The sequence below is a fragment of the Talpa occidentalis genome, unplaced genomic scaffold, assembly GCF_014898055.3.
Source record: "Talpa occidentalis isolate TD23 unplaced genomic scaffold, MPIMG_talOcc4v2.1 talOcc4.4, whole genome shotgun sequence".
Classification (NCBI taxonomy): Eukaryota; Metazoa; Chordata; class Mammalia; order Eulipotyphla; family Talpidae; genus Talpa; species Talpa occidentalis.
Genome location: NW_023604295.1, coordinates 96,255,909 through 96,270,856, shown reverse-complemented (window position 1 = coordinate 96,270,856; position 14,948 = coordinate 96,255,909). Strand labels below are relative to the sequence as shown.

Below are 14,948 nucleotides of genomic sequence, written 5' to 3'. Positions count from 1 at the left end.
GTCAGGCTCAGTGTGGACGTGGACAGTAACTGATTAGTTGTTGTTGTTCCCTTGATTAAAAGCATGTGGCTTTCTCCTTTCTGAAGTTCACCTCTGCTAATTCCACCTGCCTGGGGATTCATACCCCACAGCATAAGTTGTAAACCCTGAGTAGCAACTGGCTGTGCTCCCAGGAACAAGGTAACTGCACAATGTCCCCAGCTATCAGAAGCATTGATTTCCAAAGCCACAGAGAAGGGTCCCTATGGCCAGACACCCCATCCCACAGTGGGAAGGATAGCTGAGAGAGGGTGGAATTATTGAACCACACCTCCCTCCCCTCTTCATGGGACTGGGCATTCCTGGCTTTTGTCTGTTTCTTGGAATAAGACATTCACCTTGGGAGAATTGTGGAAAAGTACAAACCACAGAATCACCAGTCACAAAGAGAGATGGCACCTCTGAGGTCATCCTTACCCTGGGTCCAGACACCCCTATCAGAAACGCTCCTCCTCTGGCCCCCTCCCCCACCATGACTTGAATACAAGCACTGACAGGGCTCTCACTCATCCCAGAATGGCCACTGATTTTTGTGAGGCAGTGCTAAGAGCAGAGGTGACAGTCATTGTCAGGTCCAGCCCCTCCTGCGACCTCCAGCACCTCTTGGTGCTTTGAAACCACACAGTATTCAGCCTTCTTCTCTAGGTTTCGAGTAACCTTCCCCTAACCTGCTTGTCTGGCCTGGGCTTGTGCTTTTAGCTTCACTGGCACTCCCACCTGCACCCTTGAGGCCAGAGGTCAGTAAGACCAGTTTTCCTCTGAGGTGCTCTGTTCACTGTGGACTCTGCATCCACCATGCAGATCTCTCTGCTGTGTCTTCTGGTTCTAGCTTTTCAAGCCCACTTGGCCTTAAAGCAGACCCTGGTATGCTGCCTAGCCTCGGACCTGGTGTTGAGCCATCAAGAGGTCGTGAGGCCTACTACCCTAGGTCACCAAGTTGACAGTACACCCCTAATTACGCCACTGTTTCCTTGTAGGATTTGGTTACTAGTGTCATTATTAGCCTTATCGCTCCTCTCCTGGACAGGCTGCCTTTGGTTAATATTTGTTCATTTCTTCCAGTCACTCAGCATAATGCTTAAAAATACAAGATTTGAGGCCAGGTGATCCAGCTTATGCCACTAACTAGCTGTGGGACGCCAGAGAAGTACCTTAATCTTTCTGAGAATCCATTTCCTCACCTGTAAAACTCCAAAGAATAATAATACCTACCTCATAACCATGTTGTGCTAATAGCAATAAATGAAATGATCACTTAGCACAGACTTCAAACATTCACTGTCATTATTCAATAGATATTTCCTACTATTTTAAAATATTTTTATTATTCATTCATATTATTATTTACTCATTCCTTATGTATTTACTGAGCCCTCTGCCAGGCTCTGGTATATATTTTTTAAAGAGTGATAACCTGTTAAGCTCAGGAAGAGCAGGAGCTGAGGCCCAGGCCATTGCACAAAGGCAGAGGATAACAGACACTGACCACTGGGTGCTGCCCCTGGAGGGGGGTGTGACAAGAGTGCCTTCCGCTCTTCCCTTTCACGATCACTTCGAGTCCCTGGGTAAGCGGCACCATAAGGAAGAAGAGGAATGCCGGAGGGGTAGGTGAGAAATCCCTAGCGAAACACCCTCCCTGCTTTTCTTTTTGACAGAGAACGCCATGCCTTTGCCATGCAAGAGGGGTCACGTCCCTTGGGGAGGCCTTGCAGAATCTGCCTGGGACTGTTCCGGAAGTAGGAAGGGCGGCCGGGGGGTGGGGAGACTGCAGGAATGTTCTCCTGGCCTGCTGCTCAGAACAGGCGAGTGTGCCGAGAGGAGGGCCTCTGGACATCAAAGGTTCCTTTTGTCCCCTTCCGAGTGGCAGGACAGCCCAGCCGCTGGCGATGACTCAGGCCTGGCCCTGACGTCACCCACGCCTGGCCACTGGCCTCCCTCTGCAGCCAGGAAGCCGGCTGGGGAGTGGCACTCGCAGCTGCAGCAGTTCTCAAAATAAGGAGGCCCCTGCCTCTCGCCTCTCCATCTCCCCACAGCACACCTTTCTTTTCTTTTCTTTTTTTTTTTTTTTTTTTTTTTTTTTGCTTTTTGTGTGTGCTTCATGGAAGGTTTTACTTGTAGATCAACTTTCAAAATGTAAGAAGTCAGCATGGGTGACATTATCAGAAAAATATGTGGTGCTGATCTCGACGAGAAGTGAAGAAGTGGAGAGAGCGGTTTTAACTCCTGAGCCCAGGGAGTTGGCAGCATCTGGGTTTCAGAGGAGCCAGCACCTCCGAGTAAGTGAAGGCCCACCCTGCCCCCCTCGCTCCGCGCCCTCACTGTGGGGCGCCATCTTGTTCCCTGACACCTGCGGCTCAGCAGGGCCCGGCCCAGAGGGAGGGTGTGGGTTGCACGCGGAGACCCTCCGAGCACAGCGCCAAAGGGATCTAATCGCTCTCTTTTCCACAGGACCAGGCAAGAAGGCATTTCCTCTCAAAAAATATAAACAGCGACAACAAAAATCCTAAGTTTGAAACCCTGGAGGAAATGGCCCAAGTCGCGCCTTCCCCTGTCAACCCTCATGTTTCGTCTCTTCTTCCTCCTTCTGCCCTAATGCTCTGTTGCGGACTGTCAGAATGTTTGCTCAGAGTTCTGAGCTGTTTGCTTCCTGGATCTTATACTGAGTAATCAGACACACAAACACACTCTCCTTGGCAAATATATTCCCTGTACTGTCAAATGGTATTTTTACCCTTAACCTAGTAACAGATGATTGCTCTGGTAAGAAAATGTCCCCAACTCGACTGCCATTACGGAGGTTCTCAGCTGTTCTGGTGCGCTCACCTCCATTGTCTCATCTTCACCCTGTTTACAGAGAACTTATTTTTATTTCCAGGAGTGGTGGTGTATCTGGGAGGGTATTTGACACAAAGACAGATTATAATGTATCTCTCGTGTCTATTTTAACTTCATCTAAAAAACCTAAAGTTTTTTTTCGTAGCCTGTAATTTTATAAACTGGAATTTCCTACCTAAGAAACAAGTTCGCAAGAGGAAAGTTTGAACATGCACGAAAGAACTGCAGAGCACATAGGCCTCGAAAACATACCCTATATTTCTGGCTGCCGAGGTCATCCACAGAGTTCATATTTAGTCCTGCATAGCTTACGTAGCAGAGCAGAATTGTTCTTTATAAAGTCTTTATAAATTATAATAATTGGAAGGGGGATAAATTTTTAAAATAAATCTTATTTTTAAAGCAATAGGGAAATTTGTCATTTACTGGAAAATAGTGACTAATTCTTTTGTAAACTGGCAACATCCTTTAGAAATTAACCTTCACGTGATATGTTTTATAAGTCTTACGTTTGACTTTTTGTTTTATTTTAATATATCAGGTTGTCTTGGAGTGACCTTCTTCTGAACTACTGTTCTTCTGGCTACAAGATCTAAATACTGTGACCACTAATTTGGTGAGTGGTATTTGTCCCTATCTGTTGCTTAAATTTATATTTATTTTTTCTGCTTCTTTGGTTTGTGGTAACATTTAAGGAAAGGGGAGAAGGCACCCAGACTTGTGCACACAATAATAACAGCTGTATCAAAGAAAATACACATGGTTGAGATAGGCTACTTGCTGTAATTGAATAAAAAATGTATAACGACCAACACAATAGAAGTTTATTTCTTGCTCATATAACACTGCAGCTTAGTGGCACAACTTTCATACCTTCATGAAGAGATGCAGATTGAGAGAGGCTCCACCTTCTGTAGCAGATGGCTTTCAAAGTCACTGAGGATTGTCTCCACTTCTCAGTAGACGAATCTGAAGTGCACGAGAGGTTTCCATCGGCCTTGCCTGAAGGTGCAGCACATTTCCACACACATTCCTTTTGCTAAACTTCAGTCACATGACTACACCAAACGGCAAAGGGGTCTGGGAAATGTAGGTCCTGGTGGGGTAACCACTTTTCAATGACACCTCTGGAGAGTTTCTAGAGAAGAGGTAGCCCTCTCTGATACAGGAAAAGGGACTTAGAGATGTTCACGGATAAGATAACAGAACGAAGCAGTGGGAGAAGTAAAAAATTACAGATACTTAAAATTCCCTGACATTCTTAGGTAACATCTGACATGCTTAGGCAAGGAGCAGTTAGTAAGATTTTTCAAGATGACTCTGCCCATTCTAACCTCAGGTCTTTAAATGAGCACTACCATGTCACCAGTGACCAGTGAACCTGGAAGGACACTCTTTATTTTTCCCTCCAGGTCCCTGTTGTTTAGGTCTATTCTGGCTAGTCCTAGGTTAAGATACGGTATTTGGAATTACCCAACAGAATTCTTTTCCCCAACGGTGTGCCTATAGGAAACGGTGTGTCTATAGGAAAGCTATGGTTTCTTTAGCTCATGGTCCTGTCTGCCCGTGGGCTTTGGGGAGCTACCTTGCCTCATCTGTGCTAAACCTAGGGATGCTTTTAATCTTGGAGCAGGGCAGGAATGGGGAGGAGAAACACTGTCCAAGATGGGATCTTCAAATCAATTTATTAAAGAATATTTAAAAGTAGACTAAAAGGCTTAAGCTGGAAAGATTAATGCTTTCCTAAGGATTTGATATATAATTCTGCTTTTTATTTTCAGGAAAAGTTTCAAACATTTACTGAAGTAATGAATGATAAGATTATATACCCTTTTTGGAGATTCCTGAACTAATGTTTTATTTTACATATTCTTTTAACCATTGTTGTTTTTGGTACATCATTCTTCTCACTGGTAAATCTCCAAAACCATATAGTGGATACTTTATGGGGACCAAAGGCATCGTAAAGACCTCAAATAAAAATGGGCTATGTTTGCTCACTTTCATAGCACATACAGAAAAATGGACACCAGTCTTTGCCTGAACTGCCTGGTACCTAGTTCTCTAGTTTTGTTGTCAATATCTGGGTAGACACTAGTTTCTGATTGAATTTCATCCTGGGACATGGCATTTCTGGCACCCACACCCATACTCTGAAGAGCACACAGTGTCCATTGTGTGAGAAAGCCAGCTAACTGGTCAGTTTGACACAGCCTGTCCCAGAGTTTGGTTCCTGCCTAGACTCCTGTTCCTGTCGCCTCACCTTAGCACAGTCCCTTCACATCAGGAGTGAGTCGAGGAGTCGTGGAATAGAATAACAAGTTGATTTGCTGCAAAAGTGCTACAACTTCTAACAGCTCATTCTCTTGGGCTAGTAGGTCCTGAAAATGTTCACTTAGCCAAGAGCTGGCTGGGCCAATGATGTGACGATAAGATACAACCAAGTTAAATATGGGGGATGCCGTGCCTGTTAGAACAGTGCAACCAAAGGAGTAAGTTGAGAACTAGGACCATGTTTCAAAAGCTGCATCCCAACAGGGATGGGCTATTGCTGCAAGTCCCCACTTAACAGAATCTGGTAGGAAGCAGAAGGCCAGAGGAGAAAAGGTACCAGGTTCATTCACTTGGGAGACTTGTTAGTCACAGGTTGCCAGTTTCAACTGTCATGTGATAATGACTCCTCAAAGCACTAAGTTTGCCTGAATTCACATATGAAATTGGGCTGGGATCAACCTCCTGATTTCTAACCTCCGGCTGCATAGCATGGCAGTGTGAGGTGTGCAACCACCAAATCAGAACTTCACTCTGTCAGCGCCACCTCTTCACAGTGCTGGGGACACACACTGGGCGGCCTCATAGGTCCATGAACAAGGCAGGGGTAACAAATATTTACTTTATATGTATTTTGGCCTTAGGCATTATCAAAGAGATGTCAAAATAGACATCATAGGGAAAATTAAACTTTCTTGAACTTCTTTAATCTTAGTTTTACATTTTATCATTTTTAAAATGTTTAATTGCACAGGAAGGATATAATTCAAATTTGGGGCACCACAGTATTTCCAGAGCTTAGCTGATCTAAAGATCATAAGCTAGGGCCTCCCCTGGTGGCGCAGCGGTTGAGTGCTGGGCTGCGAAGCTGCCTGCAGCCTCTGCAGCGCCAGTTCGATCCCCAGCCGCAGGCGAGGGTCCCACATGGCACGCAGACCTCTCCTGCTGTGCCCACTGCTCCCCTCATCAGTGTATTTCATCACTCTGCCTATTCTGTTCCCCGCTCTGGCTCTGGTAAATTCTCTCACCTTCCCACGCTTCTGACTGTACCCAGTGCTTGTATAAATAAATAAATAAATCTTAAAAAAAAAAAAAAAGAAAAAAAACTAAAAAAAAAAAAGATCATAACCTGGACACATTGACCCATGGGAAGCAGACCTATGATGAGCATAGCAGGTTTACAGAGGCAACACCTGTACCACTTTGGTTATTTTTAACCCCAGAGGTTTATAGTTTTTGTGGCACAGAATTACGAACCTCCGTCTTACCTTTGGTAAGAATTTTGAATGTTTTTTTATTCTTTTGAGAGAATTTTGTAATAAGGCCACATCATATTCCACCAAAGCTAAGAATTCATGATAATAGGAGCTTCATAATTTCTCATAATGAAATCCCCTACAGTCTTGTCAAGAATGAAGTTTGAAAACACCACACTGAAAACTTTAGAGTTTTGTTTTTAACTCAAGATGCTTCTGGTTTTCATCAGAGCTTTAGCGCTTCCTCTTGCCACTGAGTGGTGTGTTGTGTGTGTGTGTGTGTGTGTGTGTGTGTTTAATGTAGAAGAGATTCTGAGATTCTGTCAAAATAACTGAGGTGACATATTCAAATGATTTGGGTAACTTAGAAAAATGCATAGTGAATTAAGGTTTTCATTTAAAAAAATGCCGTAATTATGGCCACCATTGGCATTTTGGCTTTTGATATCGCTATTAACATTGTTATTATTTTAATATTTTTGTCTTTCTAATTGATTTTTATTTGAAATCTTTAGCTCTCTGCCTAAATAGCCAAAGCATGTGCAATAAAAATTCCAGGACATCTGGAACGGTTTGATTCTAGGCCAAAGGCCTACCTGGCTTCTAATTTTATTTTAAGAGAGATTTGACCTGAGATTCACTGAGGTATGTCAGGGAGGATGGATTTGAGCCATCTCATTGCCCACAAAAAGATGCTGCTCCACCTTCTATTGGACACCCAGTGCATTGGCCAGAGGAGGCTTTGAAACCACTCCATGGAAGCATTGACACTGGGTGGTGTCCCCCTGGCCAGAATGAGTACATCATCTGTCCAAAAGTCTCTCATCATGAGTGCAGTCTGTAGGGTTGGTATTATAGAGGGCAGGGCTGGAGGATTCTACAAGTGTGCTTTCAGCCAAAAAGCACTAAAGAAGATCTCATTTAAACTGTGAACTCAGCTTCATTTCCCCATCCTATAGTTCATGATTTTCAAACACAGCAGGAAAGTAGCATCAAGTGAAAAGAACCTTCTCATTCACTCTAATTCTTTGTCATCAGCTCTACCGCCTCTCATGGGCATCCCACAGAGGCTAGGCTGCGGCTGGGCTAGATTCCTCCTAAGAGACTGCTCTTACTTTTGTTCTCACTCTACATGAGACAATTTCTTTTTAAAAATTTATCACTGTTAAAGACAGGCCAAAAAACTAATCCTTGATAGCTGACAACAGAACTGAAACACCAAGGGGGGAGTGGCGGGAGAGGGCAGAGAGCAAAAAAGGGAAGGAAGCACGATGGTCTATTGTATTGGAATATGGGTGAGTGGGTGGTGAGTGAACTATGGTGGTAATACCTGATGGAGGGACCCCAGTTTTACCTCAGTTAAAAATTAATTTTAAAATATTTTTTAAAAAGAAGTGGTATAGTGGTATAGCCAGACAATGGAATATTATTCAGTCATTAGGAAAGAAGAAATGTTGCCACTTATAGCAAGTTAGAAGGAGTTCAAAGCAATTATGTCTGGCAAAGCAAGTCAAGAGACAAAGCAGAAAAAAGTGAGGGGACATTCCTTTTTCTATGAAATTAGATTACTGAGTTTGGGGTATAGCATCTGTCAAAGGTATAAAAGGGATAGCGATGGGGAAAAATACAAATAAGAACACAAAAATTAAAAAAAAATCACTCTTTTTCAAATAAAAAGAGTCATAACTAATCACTATTCAAAGTCTGGAAAATACAGAAATTATCAAGAAGATAACAACAATCTCTAATAATCCAATAACCAAGCAACAATTCAATATTAACATTTTAGGTATTTCTTTCCAATATTTCACAGATATATTCTTACCTTCTTTAAAAAGTTATTTAAATGGTATGTTACATGCTTTTCCCTCCCCCCATCTAATGCTATGCTGTAAACATTTTTTCTAAATGATGATAATGGTCTTTGAATATTTGATTTTTTTAATGGTTATATTTTTACTACAGCAATATGTCTTCACTTATCCTTTTTTTTTTTGATGGACATTTTGATTATGTATATTGTTCTACTATACATGTAAGTGTATTTGTAAAAAAAATTTTGTGGACATCTTGGGAAAAATTTAGAATTAAATCAGTGGGTCAAATGACCGGTTTTAAGAACTCCTATGCCTATTGGTAAATTAGCATCTAAAAAGGTACCAGTGTCTGTTTCAAAACCTTGGTCCTCTTTATACTCTTGTTAAACAAATGTTCCTAGGTCCCATTGGCAACAGAGGCTCTGAGGAGGGAGCCTAAGAATATGCATTTTAATATTGCCTCCCAATACTCATGCACATTAAAGCCTGAGAACTACTGATCTGCTGCATTCAGTTCAATATACCTTCGGTTCAGCACTCAATATACAGGAAAAGTCTAGAGAAACCTGAACCAGTATAGCTAAACTAAAGTTAACCTAGAAAATCTTTGGATTTTGGAGTGTTTTATTATCCCATAAGCATGATGTGGTATGGCCGAAATATTACCAGCTAGGGAAACAGGAAACCTTATTGTAAATATGAGGCAACTGAGACCCAGAATGGTTCATTTACTTCCTCGATGTTACCCAGGTAGAACTAGAACTTGAGTAGATAAAAGACTCTGAGTCACCAACACTCTGGGTAGCAAAGAGAGTCCCTGCCTTGGCCAGGGAACTTTTATTTGCCTTCTCATGGGCAGGACCATGTCTCAGGACATGTGTGTGCAGCTTAAACCCTGTGAGGGACCCCGGTGCCCATCTGGGCTGCCTGATGAGGCCCGACCACTGTGCACCCTAAGCCCTGAAGTGACAGCACTGAAGCTAAAGGAAGCCAGACACAGACCTATGCCACAAAAGCAGAGGCAGGGTGGGGTCCAGAGTCAGAAACCCAGATAGCAGCGCAGATCAGGGCACTGCAAGACACACTGCAGGAAAATATTAGGTCAAGGCAGGCCTGAGTTGAAAAGAAGACAAAGCCTGAGCTAGAGGATGACTGCATTGGATTCAGCCTCAAGGAAGGAGTCCTATTACCTTACTTCATGGTCCAGGGAGGCAGCTGGCCCAAGCGGTGCTATGCCTGCCACTTTAACTCTGAAAGATGCTGTGGGCTGGGCTGCCTTCCCACAGTGGGTAAGCAGGAGCCCTTGCTCAAAGGAGGGGCAATTGTCAGAAAGAGGGTGCCGAAGATGGAAATTTAGAAAATGTTCCGTCACAGCGGGGAACATAGTATACAAACAATAACCAAAAGTTTAAATTCTCACCACCTTCTAAGAGGAAGCATGACCAACCATCCTGTCTGCATAACTTTGCTCAAACCCATCAGACCACACCCAGTGATCACCTGATAGTATCTGGCTGCCCTTCCTCTCATTCTACCACCTCAATTCTGGAGGGCCAACCACCTGTCACTTGCTTTTCAAGTTCAGCCTTTGCGTATTGCTCAGCTCCCAATAGTCCCCGGGTCATGTTCAGGTTCTGCAAATCACCGTTTAGTTTCTTCTATGCCTAAGTCCACATCCATCTCCCGTGATAGTACCAGCTGAAGCCCAGGAGTCAGAACCCAAAGGAGCAGGCTGCTGTGCCCATCCAGTACATTTAGGTATCAGAGAATGTGATGTGATCCCCAAGCTTCACTGCTTCTATGCATGGCCTCTGCCTCTTGGCAGTCCCCCTGCAGGATAACTGCTCTCCTGATTCTCAGGCTCCTGGCCCCAAAATTTATGGAGCCAGGGTCATGAGGAATATGGAATCTGGGGTGGTCTGCAGCCTCCTTTGTGTCAGGAGTAAAACAGAGAGAGGATGACTTTCCAGGGTGGCTATGCTGCTGACCCTATGCAAGCCCATCTCCTGGAGCCTGCACACAGCTTCCTGGCTGAAGAACTTTCTGATACTTAGTCGGAGTCCTCGCCGTGGGTGGAACCTGATCCCAAAGCCAGGCAGGTATGTGTAGTGGTGACAACAGTGCCACCAAATCGGCAGAGATCAAGTGTTGCAACATCCAGAGAAGGTGTCCACGTGGTACTAGATTCTTGGGCGGACAACAAAGTCCAAAGTCCAAGGGCAAACAGGAGTCAGTGGGGTTTGAAAAGTGCCACTTACTTGTCTATGTTGATTCCATGTCCCACCCCCATCTCATACCCTGCTATTAAGTAAATAACCTTATGAATAAAAAATTCTCACACATTCTGTGGCCAAAGGTTTAAGAGGACCTGAGCCCAGGAAAACTGCCCCTGCCCCATAGCCTCCCATTATCACCTCCTTACCCCATAGGGCTGAGTGTCATGAAATGGAGTCTGCCTGCTGAGGCAAGAGACACTGCCTCAAGGAGGCCCAGATCCCCAGATGGCCACGTCCCAGAACTGCAGTCAGGAACAAGTGGACAAACCTCAAGTCACGCCCCATATCAAGACAGAGTACCACATTCCATCACCGAAATTCTAGACAATCTGTACTGCTGTAAAGACAATTGTTAGGAAAATGGGAACAGTGAGATATCAGAAAACACCCCACCCAAGCTCTGGAAGCCCCATACTTTACTGCCATACTGACAGGGTACTATCTTACACATCAGGATTGTTAAAGAAAAAAATACTGATGTTACCAAATACTGGCAAGAACATGGAGAAATTGAATCACTCATAAGTTGCTGATAGGAATGTAAGTAGTACAGCCACTCTGATAAACAGTTCGACAGCTTCTTATAAACATATACTTCCCATACAGTCCCACTTCTGGGTATTTACACAAGAGAAATGAAAACTTATATTCACATAAAAACTTGCACACAAACGTTCCTAGCAGTTTTATTTGTATAGCTTAAAACCTGGAAACAAGTCAGATATCCTTCAATAGATGTGGTACATGTCCTGTGGAATACTATTCAGCCATAAAAAGCACTCTTTTTACATATAACTTGAATGGATTATAAGGATTTATTAGGCTAGGTGAAAGAAAGTAGCAAAAAGTAACATATTGCATGGTTTCCATTTATGTAACAATCTTAGAGTGACAGTTACAGTGAGAAGAGATGGGTTTGGGAGGTGGGTGTGACTACAGAGGAGTAGGTGGCACAGGGGGTTTCTTTGTGGTTATGGAATAGTTCTATATCTTAATTGTGTTTACTCCAATCTACACATCTTAAAATTTCAGAGAACTTTATATAGACACACATACACATGTGCACACAGACACACATACACACACACTCTGTGCATGTAAAAACTGGTAAAATCCAAATAAGGTCTGTCCCTGTATTGACAATGTCACCAGTGTTAGCTTTTGGGTTAGACAATGTACTACAGTTAGTAGGCTATTATTTCCATCAGGGAAAAACTGGATAAGGTATACGCTTACTGTACTATTTTTGCAATTTCGTGTGACTCAAACTATTTCCCAAAAGGTTATTAAAAGCAACTTTTAAGAATTGTTTTTTTTTAAAGGGAAGGAAGGGGGGTTTTCAGCCCTAGCTTCTTTTCTGTGCACCTTCTATTATTTACTTTGCCACTTTCTGATTTATAATTAGTCCTTTATGGCATCCTGGTCATTTTGGCCTCATCCTCTGCATCTCAGAGACAGCCTTTCTCCCATGGAATCAAAGTACAAGTCTTCCAGCACTGAGTGTGAATATATTCCCCTGTCCCCTCCCTGAGACTATAACTTCAAAGTGAGGTAAAGACTCAGATCTAAGAAATGGTCTCATAGTGAAAATCTAGGACAAATCATCATTCTCGCCCCTGCACTGTAATTTCATTTCTGCAATGGCGCTTTGTCTGCTCCGCTCTTCATACAGATTACTCTCTTCACCTTCACCAAATGGCCCCTCCTCTAATGGAAGGAGATTAACCCTTCTCTGGCCCCTGTTCAATCTCACTCAGCTGAGGGATTTCTTTTAACTGCACTGCTCTCCCTGGGCCTTGTGCCACTGCTGAATGGACAGTATGAGATGTCTCTTCCCTTTGAAGTGGCAATGCCTCTTGTCAAACCTTTTTTTGCCAAATTTGGACCTGAAAAGCTAGTTTTGAAATGAAACTTACTATGAGCCACCTGGATTTGTGTTACACAGGCCATGGGCATTGAGGTCAAGAACTATGGGGTGTGTTCACTCGATTCAGGGCGCCATCTAATGAGAGTCTAGTTTTTTTTTTTTACTCCCATGCTCTGCAGGGGGTCCCACATATCACCTAAGATTGTGACTGTGTACATAGAGGCTGATTTCTATGTGGCATCCTGTCCGGATATGACAACATACACACAAACTACTATCCTCAGGGACTGGCCTTCGACCCTGATTTCCTGCCATGCCTTATTTATTCAGGGACATCTCAAGAATCATGGTAAGAGGGATGAAAGTGTATATCTCTTGGGCTTGGATGTGAGCTGTGGATCAGGAGGGTGGTGTGCTAGGAGGTGACAATTTGAATTGCTGTCTTTTGTAGGCGTTGGTGAATCTCCTAGTTTTGCACCTTTTGGTTTCACAACCATACTGAACAACGGAAAATGAAACCTGCAACTTATTTTTAGCTGCTCATGCTAACTCATGAGATTTTTCTTTGCAAACTAAATAGGATGAATGCAACTTCAGCTGGCTAAACTTAATCTGATTGACTTAATGTAGCAATCAAGCCTACTTTTCTGATACTTCTCAAGTGATGCTTACTTTGTCCCAAGTGATATTTTGGTCATTATTTACCATTTTACTTTCAATTATATTTAGTTGAGCTTTAAAAAAATTAAACAAACGTACTATAACGATTTTTTTTTCCCCTGAGAGGAATGGGGAGACAAATTATAAAGCTTCTATACTATCATCCACTCATTCATTCAGTTATTCTATATAATGATTTATTAAGTAGCTATTTAAGTGAAAGCTTAGTATTATTTTTAAAAATTGGACCAGTGTTTTGAAATACAAATCGCAAAATACTAGGAAGGAAGGAATATGACTTTTAGGTGGTTACTGAGGTATTCGGATATAACACTGTCTTTGAACTTGATTTTCTCCCCCTTCAAGAAATGAGTTTCAATGACATTCTTGAAAGCGCCTTCTCGTTCTGTAATTTTGTGAAACGCGCTTTGCCGCTGAGGGACAGGGAACCATTGAGGCACTTTTTGGAGGCACCTATTTTTCTGTCGGGCCACTGTGTCTCTCTCTGTTCTAGGAGGGGACAGATTTAAACCAAGTCCGAGGTCTGCTTGTGGCCCCCTTGGTAAACAAGTGACGAAGTACTCAAAAGACTTCTAGGTACTTTCGGTCCCCTGGTCTATTCCTTCACTCGTGGAGCAAGTCCTCCTGTCTAAGAAGTGGCTTTTTGATACAAAGCTGAAGACTCCACTCGTAGTGGGGGGATCAGAGAGAGGCCCTCTAACTTTGGTTGTTGGTCAGTCAAGAGCCAACCCATGTGAGCCTATCCTTTGGACCTGTGGTGCAGGGGGAGATTCCAAATCTTACAAAAAACAACCATGACATGGGAGTAAAAGTAGATGACTCAATACAACAACTTAGTGTACTTTTATCTTCAGTCCAAAGGAAGTGAAGACTCACTGAGGTTTGTTAAGCTGCTCTGGTGAGAAGTTTCTGGTTGTAACCCTTCTGAGCTACAAAGTTGCTTATCTGAGAGTAGAGAAAGCAAATAAATTTGTTCCCAGATAAAGCCATGTAATATTTATTGCCCAAGATGAAAAAAGATGTGAGGATCATGCTCTCCCGTGGGGTAGATCTCCCTGACCTTTAAGAATCCTCTTTTCCACTTGCATTTACATCCCTACCCTCCCTTTCAACCCCCTCCCTTTCAACCCAGATGCCAATCTCTCTAGAAAGATGAAACTTCTTGTGCTGAGAATGTCTTTGCCTGGTAGGATCTAGACTATGATTCTAGTCCCGCTCCATTTGGGGAATGGAAAGCGGTCCTGGCCACAAACGAATGCCTGATTAGGGATGCAGGGATGCCCTTGACCTCCATGTGCATGCACTGTCTTTATTCCTGCCACTTTTCAAATGCACTGAGACAAAACCAGAAAATATTGTTGCTAAAGCTGTGGTGGTGATATTGAAAGTGGTGGTGAGAGGTAGTGGGGATACACGGGGTGGGGGGGGAGACTTTGAATTGGATTGGGGTGGGGTGGGATGTCATCCCCCAAGTCACCCTTGCAGCCTAAGTCCCTTACCCCTTTTTCTTTGTTGAAAGTCACATGATCACATTGCCTTTCTCCCCGCAACTCTTTCTGGAAGGTAACCCCGGTTTGGTCCCAAAGGCCTGCTGCTTCATCCTTGCCATCAAGTCTGTATTCCTTTCCTATGTCGTGTACAAATGCTAATGAATGGAAGAAAGCAAGCTCTTATCTGAGAATCAGAGGGGTTCATACTCCTCAACCATGACCATTCACCTAACCCTTCGTTTCCCTGCCTTATAAGCACCGAGCAAAACAATCCTCTCGTATTCCCAGGCAAGGTGGAGCTGATCTAGTTGATTAGAAAGCCCCCTTTGCGTGCCATCTGGTTGGCATATAAAATTACCGCAATGAAGCAAGATAGTCAGTTGGCCACACAACCGGGAGGCAGGAAACTGGGAGTC

General features: G+C 43.4%; 1 protein-coding gene across 3 annotated transcripts in view; it reads left to right on the top strand.

Annotated features, from left to right (window-relative positions):
- Positions 1-1,869: 1,869 nt before the first annotated feature.
- Positions 1,870-14,948, top strand: part of ZBTB38 (zinc finger and BTB domain containing 38) — a 72,619-nt gene continuing 59,540 nt past the window's right edge. For all 3 annotated transcript variants that reach the window (XM_054700767.1, XM_054700769.1, XM_037525870.2), the window contains exons 1-2: positions 1,870-2,315; positions 3,416-3,490. The gene's annotated coding sequence lies outside the window, so the exon portion shown is untranslated. The remainder of the gene's footprint in view (positions 2,316-3,415; positions 3,491-14,948) is intronic.